Source organism: Mytilus galloprovincialis, chromosome 11, assembly GCF_965363235.1.
Source record: "Mytilus galloprovincialis chromosome 11, xbMytGall1.hap1.1, whole genome shotgun sequence".
NCBI lineage: Eukaryota > Metazoa > Mollusca > Bivalvia > Mytilida > Mytilidae > Mytilus > Mytilus galloprovincialis.
The window spans coordinates 36,950,049-36,966,304 of NC_134848.1; the positions used below are offsets into that span (position 1 = coordinate 36,950,049).

Genomic DNA, 16,256 nt, shown 5'->3' on the forward strand with positions numbered 1-16,256 from the left:
TTAAAGTGTGGTATGATCACACAATGATAACTAAAATTGTTATCTGCAGATATTCGTATTCGGATAATAATTACAGTAATATAATAGATTTTTTTTGTAAAATTATATACTATCATAACGTTGGCTTAAATGTTTTACATGATCAGTTGTAACAATCGTTCATTTTTTTAGGAGAGACAATTAATTGATTTCCCTTTTTTGCAATTAAGTTTTTTCAGCCACTTCATACTTTAATCCCTAGTGGTGCTGACCAGTAAAGTTTCTGCGTCTAAACGTTGAACCACGAACTTACCTGTCACAGGATATACTACACAATGAGTTATATATCATAACATAACAATGCTTATCAATGATTCATATTTTGAACGCAGTCATGACCAATATTCCGTCCAATGTCAATCGTCTCAAGGCATATAACATAGGACATTTGTCTTCCTTCAAAGACCTTAATGGTTCATTTCACTAGGATTTTAATCCATGACACAATTGGCGTATTTACTCTTTTATCATTAAAAAATGACCATAGGTACTAAGGGGATAAGGCTTGAAAAAGATGTGTGTGAAAGTAAAAAGAATAATATATTATACAAACGTTATTTACCTATTCTAATCTGCTCTTGAACTCATGAGGTTTCCGTTTTATTTGGTGTGTATATATGTAGCTTTGTCCTTTTGAACTCAATTGCTTCTTGTTATATATGAATAATGGATAATATATTCAGTTAGCCGAAAGCAATCATGCGAGAACATTAAAAAATACGATTGGAAAAGTGCACGTGTAGATGTTGTTTGGTCAATACACATTTCATATAAATTATTTATTAAATAATGAAGACTGTCGTAAAGAGAGCGTGATGTGAATGTGTGTTTAAGCGAAAGTGTGGTTGTTTACTTGTTGTTATAAATAATTCACGTCGTTGGCGAAATATTTGATGATCACATTATGAGTAAAGCCAAATCGACTTGATCACTTCAGTTATTCACCTTATATAATGATCACATTAAAACAGTTGTTTGATTGTAGTATCACAATCATGGTTCCTTCTTATTCCTATTTTAATGTAAATATACGATGTGTTGTAGTCATGAGGTATGGAACAAAAACAGAATGACACATATTGCTCAGTGATAAGTTTTATGTTGTATCGTGTGTGCTGCTTTTTGTTGTTTTTTTGTTTTTGTTTTTAGCCATGCCATTATCAGTCCCCCCACTTATGGAGGCGTACCATAAAATCATAGTACATCACATCCGATGGCATACAAAAAAGGGTAGAACATACATAATCCCTTAAATTTGACAGTTGTAGGAAAATAATCCTACATTTCATTGCAGTAAACAAATTCTGGATCGAAATACATATTTTGAGTGTTTCAAACCACCATTATTTTTTGGTTTCTAAGGAATATTTTGTTTGTTGTTTATTCTTTAGTTTTCTATGTTGTGGCATGTGTACTATTGTTTGTCTATTTGTCTTTTTCATTTTTAGCCATGGCGTTGTCAGTTTATTTTAGATTTATGAGTTTGACTGTCCCTTTGGTATCTTTCGTCCCTCTTTGATAACTTGAAGTTATATGGTTAATAAACATTGTACACAGGTGAAACAGACGTGAACATTTGATTGGTTAACTGTGATGGTTGTTTTCTTTTATATGCAGAGAAATGTTATGTGAAATGTTGTGTATGGTACTGTACTGTATAAAACTTTACTCATGAAAAGTATTTCTCTATTTGAAACAAATAAATTCATACAATATGAACACTTAAAGGATCCTGATGAGAATGATTACTGTATTGCTAAGAGCAGATGTAGACCTACTGGTAAACCTTTCATTAATTTATAGTTACACATTTTCCATCAATTGATCTGAAACAAAAAAAGAAAAAAATGGTATTCCAAATCAAAATATTTTACACTATACTGAAAGAAAAAAAAACACAAAGAGTCCAAACATTTGACACAGTCCCATAAACTTCACCCATATAGATCCTTACTGGCAATTTGTAAGACAAAATTCAAATAGATAGAGACCGATTTATGTATGTTTTCCTTTTTTTCACTATGATAAAATGTTTAAAAAGGGAAATGGTTATATTAATTACAAAAATAACGTTTTTAAAGCAATAAAGCTTAAATATCTTTGATCAGGGATAGTGCATTGTACAATTTGAAACAATACGAAGAACATACGTTAGGTTATTGAGGTACGTTTGAATTAAGAAATATTGGTGAGGAAATGACCTCTTGAAATTTTATCTTATCTCTGTATACCGTTTATAAACATCATGGTGAATAGTTCGTCTGTATATTGTCTGGTTCTTCTGTCCATTATTCCTGTAGTTCAAGGTATTCATTTTAATTCAATTTGATGTTTTACGATATAACTTGTGACAACCATGCATTCTGAAGATAGCAGATTTTCTTTTATGATAGACAAGTATGAATTCCGTAAAGGTCGTGTTTGACCTGTCTTATTGCTATTGCCATAAACGTGGTTGACATTATTGTGAAATTCGATGAAAAAAGTAATGGTATTTGTTTTTATAAACAAACTGTAAAATATGAAGTTCTGAAATAAATTAAAGAAAAAAAGCAGAACAATATTTTGTCTTGGCATATACAGTCTATCTGTAAAAGCCTTAGAAACAATGAACATGTGAGTCTTTTCACTATTTTTGAGTTATAGCCACATTTTACAAGTCAATATCGGAACAGATTAATTGATTTGCAGCAATATTATGCAGGAATACCAGATGAATAAATCATGTCTTTTTATAGACTGAAGTTTATTATATAACAAGTTGATTTGCTTACTTGTAGGAAAATGTCATGCTGGATGGACGGTATGGAGGAATACTTGTTTTATGTTCTCTGACATAAAGGAAGATTGGATACAGGCTGAGGTTCTTTTTTTTTTTTTTTTTTTTTTTTAATTTAACGGTTTTTGCATTTCAAGTTACCACTTCTGCTGGTGCATGAAAACTTGTATTGGGTGTTGGGCATGTTGGAATAAAACAGAAGCTATATGTAATTACTCTCTAAATATAAATTCATGTAAAGCCTTTTGCAAACTTTCTGTCTGTGTGTCTCTTGCACGCTAAATATTAACTTTCAATTAACTCTGGAGGACAACTTTTAATGCATTGGTATGATAATAATATATATATATGTTGTACAATTTGGACCCTTTTTAGCGAAAAACAGTCAAAGAGGGTCTTTTACGTGTTTTCTACCCTTGTTGGCTGTTCGAGTGCAGCAAATTCTTAATTCGAACTGCAAACCATTAGTTACTCGTATAAAAAAATTCACGCGAGGTCGACCATCGCTTTCATAAAGATGATATATAACGAGAGGTTATTTCTTCAATTTGATGAAAACATCTTAATGTTCTAGTTCTAAGCTGGAAACAAAAGAGCAAAAACAGCATACAAATTATAATATGAATTAAAAATAATGAAAATCTGTTTACATATTTTATAGATATAAAAAAGTCCTTCCTAATTACTCCCTAAGAAGCAAGATTATCTTCATTTAAAACGTATTTTCTGTTTTGTTGCAAAACAAAAACGAACTCCATAGAAAATTCAAAACCACGAGCCCTTAAGTGAATGCATAAATCAAAAGCTAAGGCAACAACCATTTTCTTATCTGGGGGGGGGGGGGGGGGGGGGCCTGGGATTTTTTTGAAAAAAATATTTTGATGGCCTAGCTGAACGAAAAAAAAATTATGTTTTGCACTGTAGCTGAAAAAAAAATTATGCTGTCACCTGCTTGAAAAAAAATTTTGCACTGCTGAATTTGAGAATAGTGAAAATAACAGTTGAGACAGTGAAACAGCAGATTATAAACATCTGTCCAGTCTACAGATTAAGCTAAGATTTATATTTATACCTTATTACTTTTTGTATTTTCCTGTAATAGTGTTTGATCCAGAAATATTTAAAAGCACTCCAAATCTCCCGCATGTATGCTACTACATTAAGACATACTTTACACTGTAACTATTATAAACATGAAATGGTCATTTTATAACAGGGATAGATATGGTATCATATTAAAGCAGTCTTTTAAAGTAGCCCTGATTGTGTATGACACAGACTTGTATACCGGTAGTAGTTTCCTTTGTATCATTCTGTATCATTCTGTATACCTCTTTTTTCAATGGAATGTCAATTATCATAGTTGGAAACAGTGGATGTTTATAATTTGGAGCTACTCACTCTTTGCCATTACATATATGGCAATGGTGGCCACTTCAATTGCAGTATTAAAATTCAAGGTCTGTGGTACCTGTATGACGGACTCAGAGAATATCCTAATGTAGAAAGTGGGCTAAAAAAACAACAGAGACAACAGCCAATGCCAGGATATAGACAGAGCCATGCACTTTACACTTTACATCAATTAAAAAATTAAAATGAATTTTATGTAAATGTTATGGTTTTGAGAAAAAAAAATGTATTTCTGTTCCACATTATAGGAAAAAAAAATTTGCTTTCCTTCTCATAAGAAAAAAAAAATTTATCGGTGGAAGGTTCTGAAAAAAAAATTTATGAACATAATAAAAATCCCAGGCCTCTCCCCCCCCCCCCCCACCCCAGATAAGAAAATGGTTGTTGCCTAAATCACATCAAAAGAAATGATATTAATTGTCATGTATCTGACTTGGGACAGGCATTTTTTTGTATGTAAACAAATGGTGGATAAGCATTGTGTTATAGCTAGTTAAACTTCTCACTTGTATGGCAGTTGTTTATAATTTTGTTATCTTGACAAAATGTACGAACAGTTTTACAGACAAATGCCAAAATAAGGGGTACAATTTGCAAGTAACATGTATTGAAAAAATTTTCAACTCCGTGTTATAAAATTTGTAGTTTCGATGCAGGGCTTTCCATGGAAGACTGTTGGAAATACTAGACTCTGATACAAACACATTTGTAAAAGATCATTTGGTTTCACTTGGCGCGGTTGGTAAGTTAGCTTATTCTTTTTTCACTGTGTCCTATATTTAAGTTATCGATGCAATTGCATTACGTTAACCTTTTCTAGATGTTACTATTGCAACATGCTATATTATATTCAAATGGAAAACAAATCATTACCTTAAAAAGACAAAACGTCCATACCCTTTAACAAGTAAACATGCTTACACGTTACATTCTTTCATCTTAAAGCTGCTAAACATGTTGTGATTGTGGTCAGGTTTGGATACAAGCTAAGGTTAATGTGTGACTCACATTTGAAATAATTTACCAACTTTTGATATTTTCATGAAAGCAGAACTTGCGTTCATAATAGAAAAAACAATGGATATTGGGTATCCATCCATTGCACAAACTCAGTAAATGCACAGAAACAAACAAAAAGCAAAATGAACAGCCCTTTAATCGCTGTTCTACATCTCAAAGTCAAGGTCATGTATCGTAAGTCAAGTGTCGTTGGATTGGTTTGAAAAATACGAGTTTATACTTCTTCTTGTTTATTTTTAGCAAAGTCACGTGCTTATTTTGTCGGAGCCACTGACGTTGCAAACGAGGGAACATGGGAATGGAATGATAGCAAAGAAGTATTTGACTTTTCTGACTGGGGCAATAATCAACCGGATGGCCAACATGTAGAAAATTGTTTAGCTCTTGGAGGACACGATGGCTTTAAATGGCATGATTACCCTTGTCATGATCAGCATGAATTCATTTGTACTGCTGAAAACACATTTTGACTTAAAAAAAGATAATTTTTAATAAAGGATATCTGTATTGAACCAATTTTTAAATCTTCATCATTATTCTGATATTGAAATTAGTGGGAAAACTCATTATGGATGTAATGAATAAGTTTTGATAAATTCACTTTTTAAATGGTTTTATTCCACACTAATTTATGTTCAAATTGTTTGTTGTAGTAAGAAAACAACTGATGTACGAAAGGGGAAACACGTATCAAAATTTAGAGGAAGGAGAAAAGTAAAAACAACGATATATATTTAAATAACTAGAAACAACGGACCTGACATGTGGGTTTGAAATCCTAAATCTTAAATTTAAGGATGAATTCTTTTTACGTTTCAGTCTCGTTGAAATATCGTTTTGGAATTATTTCCAAAACATGTGATACAAGTGGCAAGTATCCATGAATTTTGAAAGTATTATAATCAAACATAACTCTGTGAAAAATTGTGTATTTACAATGAACATTTTTTTAGTAATCCAGTTTTAAATTCTACGATCATTCAAGTCAGTCTTTTTAGCCAAAACTTTGAGAAAATGGGTGAGGGATACAAAAAATGATTTTACAATATTCATGTACATCCCATGTAATTATTATCTTTTAAAATTTCTTAGATATGCATTTTTTCAATCTTTTATATTAACAAAAAAAGTTGAATATTTTATTTAAATTAATAATTTAGTTGTCCCTAAAACTGAGAAAAATCACAAATTGACAAAATTGACAGCATGGTAAATTTAACACAAAACAGTATCAAAATATGATAAAACTTTCTTATATTAACACCTATCTTTAGTTTTTTTTTTTTAACTTAAAGTTAAATTTATTCAGATTGGTCCACTTCATCTTTATCTAAAGTATGAAAAAAAGTTTAATTGTGGAAGTATGATTTTTTTCATGATAATAGCCTAAAAATAGGTTAAAATTGATGACAAGTGGGAAAATCATTAACAATTGGTATTTTCAAAGGGCAGCAGCAAAAAAAGAAGTGCACCACCATAGGATTTTTTCTTCATCAAATTATTTTTTTACAGTCATTAAAAAAACAAAAATTAGGTTAAGAAAAAAAAATTCTAGAAATGTTTGGCTAGTTAGAGATGTACATCTTTAATGTTGACTCTGTTGCACGTTAGCTTATAGTGTTGTTTATCTGTTCTCTTTCGTTTTCTGTAAATCGACTATTATCAAATTCGCTACAGTGGTTATTAGAAACCGTCTGGAATATGCTATAGTTTAGTCAAGTGCAAAAAGTTATTATACTGTAATTTATGAATACACATTAACACTTGATTTTGAAACCAAGAATGAAAAATAACAATGGATAGACTATGATAACACAGGAGATGCAGGGGACGGTAACTAAAACCATCGATTTTTTAAGTTCAATTATTAGTAAAATGATTTCTGCAAAAGTTGAACAGTTTTTGAGATATGCTTAAATCATTTAAAGTTTTGCTAAAATAACTTAAAATAATTTAAGCATACCCTTTAATGCCATTAAAATCGATAATTATGACAAGATTTCGCGCTTTACATTAGACTTAAGTGGTGCCAAAAGAATCATGATTTTCCATTAAAATTGTCCTGGGTCAAAGCCTTTTACAAACTCGACATTTGCTTTGGGTTAGTCAAGTGCCTACATTGATTACTTCCAGTATTTTTTGTCGGTATCCAAATGGAACAAACAATATGGTAAAGAGTTGACTAACATTTAATTTCATAAGACATGCAGGTTCCAAGTTGTTGGGACGGCAAACAATAAGCATCGATTCGTCCAATAATAGTATCGAGCATTTGAAAAATAATTGATATATGTGATAGAAAAGACCGCTTATCGAAATTTTGGTTCTTTTGTAGATTTATTTGTTTATAATTTAGTATGTACAACGTGAATCAACATAAGGACAGTTATTTTGATTTATCCTTTTTTATTAATGATACATTGTAGGTACCCCCAGGTAAACTATCGTGGTAACATTAAAATAACTCAACAAAACGGATATCAATAGAGCAATATTTTTCATACATGATAGACAGGTATCTATGAAATATTTACCTCTTAAAGTCTTGAGCAAATCAGAATACTTGATATAGCAACTATTATATAACTAATCGAGTGTTGTAAGTGTAGCTGATTTATGAACAACTAGTATACAAGCGAGAGGTTAAGCTATCTATCAAACCAGGTTTAACCCACCGCTTCACTCGGAAATCAATGCTACAAAGTCAGGAATATGAGAGTTGTTTTCTATATGTTCTTTGGTTGATAAAGTATAACTGGATATAGTGTTTCAACAATAAATTGTTAGTGGACGCTCGTGTAAGATAAAACAATGATCTCTTAATTTTTGTTTTTGTTTTGATAGATGCAAAAAAATAATAATCATTACAGTAGACTTTATATTATTTAGTATATATTTTAGGTTGGTTTTAAACCTGAATAAAATGATAATTAAAATCTAATATCACAGTTTCCGTTTCCTTTATGTCTTTTTTTCGAAACTCTCTTATATAGTAGGTTTACAATCTATGGGTATATTGTATTTATTTTTAAATACTATTGTGTTCGCAAAAACAATATAATAATAGATCATTGAAACATCGCAAATAGATCATGATGTTTGACCAAGTGTATGTTGTCTGAATGACAAACTTGGCATTGATTCAATTTTAAAAATCAAACCAAACATTTGATTTTATTATCTGCAATGTCATATAGATATACAAAGATGTGGTATGAATTCTAATGAGACAACGCTCCATCAAAGTCGCAATTTGTTAAAAGTAAACCATCAAAGTACGGCCTTTAATATTGAGCTTTGGCTCCATATGAACAGCATAATTTAGCTTGATCACTGTTTGTATTTTTTGAAATACATTTTACTGTAAAATACATTTCAAGAATTGTACGTAACATTCCTGAATAACATTCATAAACCAAAACAATGTAAACTTAAAGGGGCACTATATAAATCCTCGTTTTATATTATTTTATCGAAGAAGAATCATTTAACCAAAACAGAAATTAAAGTAGACATTCAAGTAGCTTGTGAAGTGTCGGCATGTTTTTATTTATTGAAATAACTTGTAATATTTGATAGTTATTTTAAAATAATAGTTTAGATAAAATAATTAAGATGATGATTACAAGAAAAGAAAAAAAAAGAAAACTAAGTTACGATTTGTGGTAAATCTATTTTGTAATTTGTAGAGTTAATCGAAAAGTATCTGTAATAGTTTTAATAAACTGCATAGTGATTAAGTTTATTACACAATATTGACCGATGAACCCCAATTTTGACATTTCACCTGTCACATCTGTTTGTCCACATATTGTGATCAATATTATATTATTTTACGCGACTGTTATACAAGTGAGAGGATTGGGTGTCTTTAAAGCCACGTTTATTACACTTAAAAATTTCTTAAAAAGCATGATTTCCTAATTCAGATAATTAACGATATTTATTCTATGTAGGAATACTTCAACATTTCAAAAGAAACAATTATCAAAAAGATTACTATACACAAAATCTAATTGTGTTACGAAAAATCAAAAGACCAGCTATGATTGTCTCTTAAAACAAAAACATTCCCTAACATTTGTGTTATCGTTGTAGCGAGCTCGTCCTGAATGAAGGTGTCAAGGATTGATTTCCGACATGGTCAAATCAATGGCTTTAAAATTAGTAATTGTTATCTCTCCTCTTACAGGTGGCAATAAAGATTGATTGACTCGATTGTCGGGTTAGATTTTTTTTCATATCTCAGTGAACAAAATTTGGGTTGAAATTAGATTAGTTTACATCTCAAGATACATGTTCTGCAATGCAGTTCGTTGAGCTCCATACACTCGTGTAGAGATTTTAAAGATTGGTCCTGCTTTCACATATTCAGCTTCCTAGTTAAAACGAAATATATTAGAAGGTCAAACTTAAAGATGAGCTGCAATATATTAAAGAAGAAAATTTGGGAGTGGGGAGATTCCCCAAATGATGTTATTTATGACTGTCACAAATTCAGCTTCCTATTTCAAAGGCATATAAAAAAAACGATGAAAGCCGAACTGCAACAACATTCAAATAAAAAAAAATCTCCAACATATCTTTCTAATGTGTTTTCTTATATCTAGCTTCCTAGTCTATTTAAGTGAAATGTTCCAAGGAGCCTAATGGTAAGTGGTCCTTGATTTATTTTAAGCATAGTCAAGAGCGATTTAAGGTTGGCTTCCTGTACTTGAAATTATTAAACGATTCAACAAAATAAACAAGATTGATAATATTCATTACCAACCAGAGATATCAAAGTTACTGTAATGAATGATGAAAACGATATAATACTTTGTAGATTTTTTAGGTGTCAACAAATTATATATATAAAAAAAGTTAACATGATTACGATTTGTTAATAAACACTGTATTTAATTTTCGATTTTCAGTTTGATATTTTAAAACATATTGTTTTGTTTTCTAAACGTATATTTCTAGTGTGAAAAATGAAATAATTATGGCAATTTCAAAGTATTTTCTAGTTTTGTAGAGGTTTGTTCTAGTAAATAGTCAGTATTAGTGTTAGTGGAATACACTGAATTGAAAAAAAATATCAACATCTTTGGATTGAAATTTGAATGGTACGCTTTTACTAAACTATTCTGATATTTAAAATTTCGAACATAACTAGCTGATCGATTATAATGTGTTCATACGACATCTCAGTTTGTTAATGTCAGCTTATTGGACATATACTGAGAGACAAAAGAAAAGATACACTTATTTATTATCAAATTTTCAAGGTTTTACAACAAAATTAATAATATCAAATGTATAAATTACTGACAATGAATTATGCATACTAAAAAAATAAAGTACAGCGGAGTAACAGTTTTGGCACAATTTCAAAAACAACAGACGCGATAAAAAATCTCGAATCCCAGTACGTTCCATCAGATGTTTACAGTTTAAAAACTCAATATCTCGTGTGTCCACCATTGGCATTAATTACTGCTTGAAGCCTACGTCGCATAGACAAGACAATTTTGGAAATTTTAGCCTGCGGCATGTTGTTCCACTCCTGTTGTAATGATTGGGACAATTCTTGCAGTGTAACAGGTTGGCGTTGCCTTGAGCGAACTATGCGATTCAGTTCATCCCATATGTGCTCGATGGGATTCATGCCAGGAGATTTCGATGGCCATGGCAACACATCGATGTTTTGTTGCTACAAGTAGGCATTTGAAACACGAGCAGTGTGGGGACGGGCATTGTCATGCTGAAATGTTATTCCAGGTTCACATCTGTTAATGAAATTAACCACTTCCGTTGACAGAATTTCTTCTCTATAGCGTTGGGCATTTAGTGTTCCATTGACTATCACAAGATTAGTTCGGTTGCGCGTAGATATGCCACCCCAAACCATGATACTACCACCACCAAATCTGTCATGCTGTTTGACACAACAATCTGCGAATCGTTCATCTGGTCTATAAACTCTTGCTCGACCATCTGAATGCTAAAGAGTGACTCATCAGAAAACAAAATATTGCTCCATTCATTATTGAGTCTCCATCGTAAACGAGCTTGACACCATCTTAACCGCTCTTGTCGGTGTCGTTGTGTCAGTGTCGGTCCCCTATAAGCACGTCTAAGACGAAGATTAAAAGACCAGAGTCTTCTACGGACTGTTTGTGCACTGATACGTCTGCCCTGGACACCAGTCGATGCCCTAGGAGGCATAAACCTATCCCGCAAATGCCGTATACGAATGAATCTGTCGTCAGCAATTGTTGTTACCCGTGGCCGCCCAGACCGAGGTCTATCCACCGTAGATCCAGTCCCTTTGAATCTATGCTGTAGCCGATATAATGTCAAACGTTTACAGTCAATTGCTCTTGACACATCAGTCATACCCATGCCGGCTTGAATCATGCCAATTGCACTTTCCCGTAATGCGGGCGTAAGACGGGTCATTTTGAAAGGTTTTCTTGAAATTTTGTGAACTTACGAGTGGATACAGTAACAGGTATTGAACAACATCAAATTATGTCGAATTTTACTAACAGATTTTTCTGCACGTGCAAATTTTCAAAAATTAGAATTTTAAATCTGTGAAGATCTCACCTGTTGCACAGGTAAAAAATCAATATGTATGGGACGTAGTTTTACCTAATTAATGCGTGTATCAAGTTTCATTTTTATATCTTTACTTTTTTTTAAAATATAAAAAAATTAAAAGTGTATCCTTTCTTTTGTCGCTCAGTATATTACCTTGTATGTACCGATTGTCACTGGCCGTAAACATTTGCCTCACAGTCCATGACTTTATAGAGAAAATAAATAACTGTCCATTCTTGCTAAATAATGTAGCGGAGTCCCTTACATATATACTCTAAGTTTCCTTATTAAATAATGTAAAAGTGTTCAATATTACAAAAAATTCAACTGAGTTAACACATTTGATATATTTCTAGATGCAACGAAAAGGAATGGACTCAATGGAAAATGTTCGTTTTTTACCGCTTGGATACTATCAGTGACAAGTGTTCAGTCAAGATTTGCATCGGAAAACAAATGATGATTATCATGATTATTGCAAATGTAATGTGTAATTTTTAAAGATGAATGAATATTTGTATAATGTAGATCAGATGGATTCAAGGAGTCAATTTTGTATATATTTTAAATGAACAAGTATCCACAAGAAACCAAAATGACACAGAAATGTAACAACTATAAGTCACCGTACAACCTTAAACAATGAACAAAGCCCATACCGCATAGTCAGGTATAAAAGGCCCCCAAATGACAATGTTAAACAATTCAAATGAGAAAACTAACGACCTTATTTATATCAAAAAATGAACAAAAAACAAATATGTAACACACAAACAAAACGACAACTACTGAAATACAGGCTCCTGACTTGGGACAGGCACATACATACATAATGTGGCGGGATAAAACATGTTAGCGGGATCCCAATCCTCCCCTTAACCTCGACAGTGGTGTGGAGTTTCTTATTGACAACATACTTGACTTTTTCAATAAATTTTCGGCATTCCTATATAACAGAGCAAACTGTTGAGCGCCTCTCATCGCAGATCCTTCTTATTTTCATATGAGTCAGACACTTGTCAAAAACAAGAATCCAGTTTATTTATATCACATTTAGATCACAGTTCCAATGTAATGACAATAATTTCAAAATATGATATAAAAAAGAAAATGTGGTATGATTGCCAATGAGACAACTATCCACAAAAGACCAAAATGACACAGACATTAACAACTATAGGTCACCGTACGGCCTTCAACAATGAGCAAAGCTCATACCGCATAGTCAGCTATAAAAGGCCCCGATAAGACAATGTAAACAATGCAAACGAGAAAACTAACGGCCTTATTTATGTAAAAAAAAATAACGAAAAACAAATATGTAACACATAAACAAACGACAACCACTGAAATACAGGCTCCTGACTTGGGACAGGTACATACATAAATAATGTGGCGGGGTTAAACATGTTAGCGGGATCCCAACCCTCCCCTAACCTGGGACAGTGGTATAACAGTACAAAATAAGAACGAACTATAAAAATCAGATGAAAAAGGCTTAACTCATCAGATGGACAAAAATACAAGTGGACGTGGCCCGGTACTTATACATCCCGACACAAAAAGACACAATGAACAGATCTGAGAGTACTCGCAGTTATCTGACTGCTAGTTCAAAGCCACTAACAACTAATAACAACTAATAAAAAAATCATACATCTAAGACTATCAATCCGTACACATCCAACATCCAATGGATTTAGTGTAAAGACGTCATAAACAGCCAGAGAAAATCATGACCTTGTGCAATGCCAAGTTATAGGTATCGACAGATTGTATATCCATGAATATGTATATGCATATAACATACTAGTAATATTTAGTTAGCTTTTAATTTACTGATAACAAAATCAATATTTATACCAATAAAAACAATATTCAATGATCTTATTACAGTGTTGAATAGGTAACCTTTTAGAATAAGTTTATTTAAAGGAGCGATGGTGCCAAAGGAACATCACCATCTAAAAATGGAAAATTAACAATAGGGAACGAATAAATCGTCTCTTTTGTCGTAAATTTTAGTGTGGCACATCACACCAACTTCACCAGATATAAAAGAGTAGGATAATCTCACGATCAAAAATTTATCCATTTACCGTTACGCTTGAACATAAAACATGAACAAATTCGATAAATAACATGGTTGTCTTCTTCTTCTTCTTCCAGGTAAGGAGCCGGATTCAAAGCTGAATGTTAATGGTTCCGTGCGAAAACTTTACAGTGTCGGGCAACACAGAAAGTTTCTCTTGGCTATTTACAAATTACATTTAAAACGTTCGCAAAAATATACAATTAAGATTATTTACAACTGGTTTTTCCTACTTCCTTTCAGAGCATGCCTTTAGGGCAGCTCTGAATTCCTCAACGGTGTTGGTCGCTGTAACTGTTGTTGGTAGGTTGTTCCAGTCCCTGATTGTCCTCGGTAAGAAAGATTGGCCGTAGGTGTCTGTACTTGTTCTTTCTTGGAAGAAGCGGTTTTTACCTCTGGTCCGGTTATCATTCGGGGTCAAATATTGGTGGCGGTCTATGTCTATAACATCATGCTGGATATTGAATAGCATGCATAATCTGTTTGTTTTCCTCCGTTCTTCGAGGCTTTCCCACTTTAGATTTTTGACCATAGGTGTGACACAGCCAGGTGTTAGGTCTGTGTAGTTATTCACAAATCGTGCAGCTCTTTTCTGTACCTGTTCAATTGCCTTGATTTTATTTTGGGTGATTGGGTCCCATACTGTGCTTGCATATTCCACTTAATTTAAATGAAGGATGAGAGGTAAGCAATAAATCTAAGGTGTTCTCTTTTCGTGTTGAAAAGTCCACAACTTGTTCTAGTCCGTTGTCAGTTACAAGTTCTAATAATGCCTGGTTGGTTCTGGTAGGATACTGTCGATGGTCTATAGATGTTCTGCCCAGTTAATATCTGGAAAGTTGAAATCACCACCAATAAGGAATATATCTGTTTGATGTTTTGTTCTGATGTTATTTATTTCGTCTTTCATTTTATTCAGGTAGGTGTCATCTGTTTTATCAGGTGGTCGATAAAATGCACCTATAAGTATTTTCTTTTTTCCTTCTAAGTTAATAGTGCCTGTCAGTAGTTCTATGTCTGTGCTTTTTATGATGATACCCAGCTGTAATGTTTGTTTAGCTGCTATCATCACCCCTCCGTGAGGGTCCTTTAGTCGATCTCGGCGTTCCGTGTCAAAATGGAAGTAGTCTGGTATGATCTCACTTGATTTATGGATCAAGCCATGTTTCCGTGCCTACTATTACGTCTGACTCAGTTAAATTGATGATTGCTTCAAGTAGTTTACCCTTTTTTCTGAGACTTTGGAAATTGATATTTAACATTCTTAACTGCTTTTTAGTGGCTGGCTTGGTTTTAGTTGGTTTTATTGATGATGTCATGATCGGTATATCAGTTCTGAAAGATGTTGTGTTGAATGATGGTGAATTAATGCTTGATCCTGATGTTGATGGTATTGATGATTCTGATATACTGTCTACCATTAATGGATTGGTCGATATATTTTGTATTGAGTGCTTGCTGTTATCTCCATTTGGTATAAAATATATTTTTGTTGAAGAACTGTTTGGTTTGCAGCAAGATGGGCAAGTTCATGTGTCTTCACCTTTGACTAGGTTGCTGTATTCTGATGTTGAAATACCAATGCAGTTTATATGTGTCCACAAGCTATGGATGGTATTTTACATGCTTTTCGGCATATCGTGCATGGAAATCTTCGTCGTCTTGGTCCTGGGCTTGTCTCAATGCCACTCGGTAAGACTGTTTTAAATTTTTGTTGAGTCAATTGCATATGTTTTTTACAGCTTTTTATCCAGTAGTAAGTTTGTACAGATGATGTTACTGGGTTAAGATGGTGTTCAGATACGTATATATTCACCCCTTCTAGAGCATTGTTTTTATAAATGCAGTTCTGATATGTTGGTTTGTATTTATGTTGTGGGTAAGTATTACTTGATGTACAGTGAAAGCTTGTCTTATTTTTACTGATGTTTTGTTGAGTCTTCTGCTGAGTTCATATATTTTACCATTTAGTTCCTGTATTTGTTTTGTCGCTAGGAAATCCTTAACTTTGTATGTTTCTGGTCTTTTATGCCCTTTTTTCTTGTTTCAGTTTGATATAGATATGAGTTGGCAATCAATAAATTTTATTTCAGCATTGAGTCAGAGATTACTCTGACGTCAAACGGCTGTTTTGAAAGACAAGATGGGGCCGTGGGACGTCAGAGCTCGTCCCATATAAAACAAGTGGATATCTGCCCACCCAAAATAGATGCGCTGCTTCATCGCTTCTAGTGCCAATTAACGGCCTTGGAATTATAAAAATCGGGTATCAATGTGTTCATTTTTCATTTATCTCTTCATTTATGTAAGCTTCACCTACCTGCC

At 32.7% G+C, this 16,256-nt stretch overlaps 1 long non-coding RNA gene across 1 annotated transcript; it reads left to right on the top strand.

Annotated features, from left to right (window-relative positions):
• Positions 1-2,264: 2,264 nt before the first annotated feature.
• On the top strand, positions 2,265-5,767 carry LOC143051122 (uncharacterized). The gene is made up of 4 exons (XR_012970606.1): positions 2,265-2,345; positions 2,820-2,902; positions 4,877-4,973; positions 5,492-5,767. It is a non-coding gene; the product is annotated as an uncharacterized LOC143051122 (long non-coding RNA).
• The last annotated feature ends 10,489 nt before the right edge of the window (positions 5,768-16,256 follow it).